Here is a 6,696-nt window from a genome sequence, read left to right on the forward strand (position 1 = left end):
CGTTTTATCTGCAAAGCCTCGCTTAGCCCCTCAGCCAGTTTAGTGGAACCTCTCTATTTCCTTTAACATCGCTTTGCACTTGTTACTTTCACAGCTCTGTCCAAAGCTTGCGGGATATTGTAGAGAACAAAATGGACACGATCCCAGCCTTCATGGAGATTACCTTCACGTGGGGGAGATGTGGGAAACGAATGAGCAAATCAATGAGACAATTACAGTTATGACATTCTTTTATTCATTCATTCAACAAACATTTAATGAATGTCTCCTAGACTTCAGGCAGTGCGAGAGAATGGGGAACAAAATCAAGTTCCTACACTAATGAAAAAAAAATGAAATGATCTATAACATAGAGCCTGTGAGTGAGCCAGACAATGCGCTCACAAACAAGTGCTGAGAAGAAACGAAAAAAAGTGTAAGGCATTGGAAGGTGACCGTGATTGAGGTACAGCTGGGCTATGTTAGGTAGGCTGCTTAGGAAAGGAGGGGCTGAGAGTGATTTTCAATGAGTTCTGAAAGAAGTGAGGGAGAGCCATGCCAATATCCATGGAGGTAACATAGACAGAGGGACCAGCTAACTCCAGAGCCTCCTAGGTGGCTTGGCAGGAACTGAGTGAGCCAGGAGAAAAACAGTAGGGGATGAGGGCCATGTAAATGCAGGGGCCAGATAAATATAGGGCCTAGAAAAGCATAGAAAGTAGTCTGGATTTTATTTTAAGTAAAATGGAAAGCCATCAGAAAGTGTTGACCTGCTGCTGCTTTTGGAGAAAGGATTGGGGTGTTGCAAGAGTAGGTGAGGGTGGACAGGTTCAGAGACTATATAGATGGAAATGATGGTGTCTTACGCCAGGTTGGAACATTGGGTTGATATGGTATTTCTGTATTGTGTAGGTAGATTTGCTGAAAGACTGGAATCCTATCAGCAGGATAGGAAGGAATAAAGGATGAGTCCTAAATTTTTGGCTTGAGCAACTGGGTGGGTGGTTGTATTGCTTATTAAAATAGAGATGTCAGAGGAAAATAGGTTTGGAGGAAGATCAAGATGTCTGTTTTAGACATGTCATGTTTGAGATGCCCATTTGACATCTTAGAGGTGATGTGTAGTAATTACCTGATACTGTGTTGTGAAATCCTTAAAAGCATTTTATTTATCCTTGTTTCTCCAGAACTACATTGTGGCTGCTCAGTTCTTGGAAAGTCATCGTGATGCAACTCTTGTATGATTTCTGCCAAGGTTCTAGCTGGTAGTTGTTTTAAAAGTCTTTGTTGCAAAATAATAAATCCCAGGCTGCTATGTTGGTACTTCCTCCTACCTATGTTCCTGTCCTTTGGTCCTGTTCCTTCTCAAATCCAGTAATATATTTTATAAATTAGCATTTCATCCAAGCTGAGCTGGTTCAAGCTGATAGGAAAAACCAAGGAATTTGCAGGAAGAGGACCAAAGCTGAGAGAATTCTTAGGTAATACCAACAAACTCCGCACAACCCAACACCTGACATCTAGTTTCAGTGACCACAGTTTGGTCATGTTCTAAGACTGATCAAAAGCTTAGAAGCTTTGATCAAGTTCCAAGACTTAATTATCACAAGTTGTATCACCTGGGGAAAATTTTAGACCTTTAAACAGTACACTATTTCAGCTACATTCAGAATAAGGGATATTTTGATTTAGTAATTCCACTTTTAAAAAATTGTTTTATTGTTTTTGGCTGCACTGGGTCCTTGTAGCACAGGGGCTTCTCTAGTTTTGGTGCAAGGGTTCAGCAGTTGTGGCACGCTGGCTTAGTTACACCCCAACATACGGGGTCTTAGTTTCCCAACCAGGGATTGAACCCACATCTCCTTCATTGGAAGGCGGATTCTTAACCATTGGACCACCAGGGAAGTCCCAGTAATTCCACATTTAGTGATAAGTTCTAAGGAGATAAAACTTTAGGCAAAGATATTGTGTGATGATTTTCCGGGCAGTGATATTTTCAATAGTGTAAAGTTGGTACAACCTAATTTGAAAAATAGTCAGTAAGAAAACAGCTAAGTTAAAAAAAAAAAAAGAAAGAAAGAAAACAGCTAAGTAAGTAATGGGGCAAGCAAAAGATTGAATAAGGAGAAGTCATTATTTATGTTTAATAGCAAGAATTTTTAGTGGCATAGGAAAATACTTATGATATAATTGAATGTACAGTTGGTTCTCATTGTGCTTGTGTTTGTATGTGTGTATAGAAAAAAAGACTGGAAGGAAATACACAAAATTGTAGTAGGTTTAATTTCTAGATGGTAGAAACTTACATTATTTTCATTTCCTTCTTTATACTTTTCTGTGTTTTTGAAAATTTTATTATTAAGGTGCTATTTTTTGAGGTATAATTTATGTACAATAAACCACATGTTTGAATTATACAATTTGATATGTTTTGACATATGCATAAACACATAAAATCATGACCATATTCAAGACAAGAACTTCCCTGGTGGTCCAGTGGTTAAGAATCTGGGGGAGATGGGTTCAGATCCCTGGTCTGGGAAGATCCCATATGCTGCGGGGGAATTAAGCCTGTGCACCAAAACTACTGAATCCCACGTGCCCTAGAGCCATGCTCCACAGCAAAGAGAAGCCGCCACAAAGAGAACTCTGCACACCAAAACTAGAGAGCAGCCCCTGGTCACCACAGTTAAAGACAGCACAGCAACAAAGACCCAGTGCAGCCAAAGAGTAAAAAAAGTTTCCATCACCCCCAGAAATTTTCTTGGTAATCCTCTCCTATTCATTTCTGTGTCCCTCTCCCATTCCCAGTTAACCACTGTTAAGTTTTCTGACACTACTGATTAGTTTGCATTTTCTACAGTTTTACAATAACAGAATCATACCATATGCATTCTTTTTTGTCTGGATTCTTTCACTCAACATAATTATTTTGAAATGCATTCATCTCATTGCCTGATAGCAATAGTACATAAATAGAATTCCATTGTTTATCCAATTACCTGTTGATAAATATATGGGTTGTTTCCAGTTTTTCTTGCTTACTTAAACTCAATATTGAGAAGTAACATGCCTTTTTTTTAAAAGAACAAGAATTGTCCCAGGTTGTGTGGAAATATTTCCTGAATGAAAGCAGGGTCTCCAAGCTGTGACTAACACAAGAATTCTAAATTGGAGAGCTACTTAAATTAGTACCACTTTTGAGTTCCAGAGAGTACTCACTCCACCCTGGGAAAAACTCCTTGAACTGTGGCATTTGGTAGGAAGAGGAATCTCCAGTGTGAAGAAGCTGAAGCGGAGCTGGTGAACTCCCCCTCCCTCACTGGCTAAGACACTTTCAGAGAAGCACAATTCAGTCAGTAGAGGGTAGAAGTTGCAGAAGTGCCTTGATCAATTTCCAATCTTCTTTCTGCACCTACAAAATGAGGATAATACCACCTCTCTCTGAGGCTATGGATCAAATGAGCTAATTTATGGGAAACCTTTTTAAAAATAATAAATCATTGTTTTCAAAAGAGAATTATTTTTATTACCAAGAGGTGATGCCTATGATGAGAAGGCCCTTCCTTTACCAGAAGCGGTCATGGTTCAAGAAACCAGAGGAAATGAAATTTCAAGTGTGAGCTATTATAGCATTGTAGGTACTGTAAAAACATAGTAGTTGTTCCAGCTGGGCTCTGTAGAAGGAAATTGGCACATACTGTGTGCCTATAGAGGAGAAGGAAACGGCAACCCACTCCAGTATTCTTGCCTGGGAAATCCCATAGACAGAGGGTCCTGGTGGGCTATGGTCCATGGGGTTCCAAAGAGTTAGACATGACTTAATGATTAAATTGGAGAAGGAAATGGCAACCCACTCCAGTATTTTTGCCTGGAGAATCCGTGGCCAGAGGAGCCTGCTGGGCTGCTGTCTGTGGGGTGGCACAGAGTCGGACATGACTGAAGCGACTTAGCATGCATGCATGCATTGCAGAAGGAAATGGCAACCCACTCCAGTATTCTTGCCTGGAGAATCCCAGGGACAGAGGAGCCTGGTGGACTGCCATCTATGGGGTCGCACAGGGTCGGACACAACTGAAGCGACTTTGCAGCAGCAGCAGCAGCAGTGTGTCTATAGGGTGTCAGATACTGGGCAAGGTGCTTCACATTCATACATCTGTGAACTACCAGCAGCCAGCTTTCCTGGCAGTAGAATAAGAGCGGCAGTCCTGGAGGGGGATTTTGAGCAGTGCATCACAGTATCCAGGATACACCACACATTAGTTTCTAGTTCTGTGCAGCAAATTACTCTAACAGAGGATTAAAACAACAGTGTGGAGTCCTATCCCAAGGCCACAGGTGCGAGGCTTTGTGCCAAAGACATAGACGTAGAGCCCAGAACCAAGGTCACCTCTGAAACTGACTAATCCCCTTTGTTCAGTTCAGTTCAGTTGCTCAGTTGTGTCCGCCTCTTTGCGACCCCATGAATCGCAGCACGCCAGGCCTCCCTGTCCATCACCAACTCCCGGAGTTCACTCAGACTCACGTCCATTGAATCAGTGATGCCAAAAGCCCCCTCATCATTGCCAGCCAGCTTCTTGACCCATTAGTCAAAAACACCCACTCCAGTACTCACCCTATATAGCGCCCTAACGAATCATCTAATGCTACCCTTCCAGCAGGAATTTTCTCTTGAGGCTATGAAAATTGGCTATTAGCCCACAATAAACATCAGCTCTCCTTCGAGCTGGCCCATTGCTGTAACAGCATCACCCACTCTAATAAACTCTATTCTCTCATTCTGCCTTGTGTCTGGAAATTCTTTTCCAACCTGTGTTTAGACTGCCATGACAAACAACTTTCCTGGTGGTCCAGTGGTTTTAGTCTGCCTTCCAATTCAGGGGATGCGGGTTCAATAATCTCTGGTCAGGGCACTGAGATCCTATATGCCAAGGGGCAACTAAGCCCACAAACTGCAACTACCAAGCCCATGCACTGCAACTAAGACCTCACGCGGCCAACAAAAACACACCAAACAACAACAAAAAACCCATTTATTATCTCATAGTTCTACGGATCAAGAGTCCGGGGATGGCTTAGCCGGGTGTCTCCAGCTCAAGGTTGTTAAAAGAATTATTCTTGACATTTGTTAAAATGTCAAGACTTTATTCAGGGCAATTGTGATAGGTGTCAATGCTACTGGAATAGGCAAGAGAGGTTGGGCTCAACTCCAAGTATGACAAAGACAGCTGGGAATTTGTAGCCAACAAGTGCAATGAAGGGGTCAGTGGGTGAAAAGTTACTCAGAGGAGACATCAAGGGTAGGGGAATTCTTGCTGAAGACAGGCAAGGGTGATCAGATAGTATGGGTAGGGGATGAGGAATATGATCAGATAGCAAGGGTGAAGGCATTCTTGCTAAAGTGACCTAGCTGGATCCTTGTTACAACCGAGCTATGCAAGATGGGGCCAAGGTCAAGGCCTAGTCAAGAAGAAAGGCCAGAGGACCCTGACTAGAGTTTGGTCAAGTGGAGAGTCTTTGTCAAGGTCTCTCCTGAAGTTCTAGTCAGGCTATTGGCCAAGGCTGTGGTCTTTTCTGGAGGCTTGATTTGGGGAGGGGAGACCCTGATGCTGGGAAAGATTGAAGGCAGGAGAAGGGGATGACAGAGGATGAGTTGGTTGGATGGCATCACCGACTCAATGGACATGAGTTTGAGTAAGCTCTGGGAGTTGGTGATGGACAGGGAAGCCTGGTGTGCTGCAGTCCATGGGGCTGCAGAGAGTCAGACACGACTGAGCAACTGAACTGGTCTACGGAATGCTGCTCCACATCCCCATAAGAGGTATAACATAATAAATTATATATTTGTATATTTCCTAAAAATCTGAAATATTCTCAATTTTAAAACACAGGAGTTTCAGAAAAGGAATCGTGAACCTATTATCCTTTGTTGGCCAGAGACGCTGTGCAACAACCAGACAATGTGAGAAAACTCGCCATCTGGTGGTTGCAGTGGAGAACAAACAAAAACAATAAAACAAAATAAACAAAATACCATTATTAAAAGTTCCAATTGTGTAACTTCCAATACTGCATATATACAAAAAATTGACTGCAACTTAAAATTGGTTCCGTTCAGTTCAGTTCAGTTGCTCAGTCATGTCCAACTCTTTGCGACCCCATGAATCGCAGCACACCAGGCCTCCCTGTCCATCACCAACTCCCGGAGTTCACTCAGACTCACGTCCATTGAGTCAGTGATGCCATCCAGCCATCTCATCCTCTGGCGTCCCCTTCTCCTCCTGCCCCCAATCCCTCCCAGCATCAGAGTCTTTTCCAATAATGAGTCAACTCTTCGCATGAGGTGGCCAAAGTACTGGAGTTTCAGCTTTAGCATCATTCCTTCCAAAGAAATCCCAGGGCTGATCTCCTTCAGAATGGACTAGCTGAATCTCCTTGCAGTCCAAGGGACCCTCAAGAGTCTTCTCCAACACACACACAAATTGATTACACACTCTATATTGGAGTCACAAAATTTTTAATTATTTAAAAATTATTATTTTTCGGCCATGTGCTTATGTGGGATCTTAGTTCCCCGACCAGGGATCAAACCCGTGCTCCCCTGCATTGGCAGTTCAGTCTTAACCACTGGACAGCCAGTGAAATCCCTTAAAATATTTTAAAATTGCTTTATTGGTTTGCTGAGACTTCCTGATTCCAGATTCTTTACCGTCTGAA

The sequence above is a fragment of the Bubalus bubalis genome, chromosome 6 (genome assembly GCF_019923935.1).
Source record: "Bubalus bubalis isolate 160015118507 breed Murrah chromosome 6, NDDB_SH_1, whole genome shotgun sequence".
Classification (NCBI taxonomy): domain Eukaryota; kingdom Metazoa; phylum Chordata; class Mammalia; order Artiodactyla; family Bovidae; genus Bubalus; species Bubalus bubalis.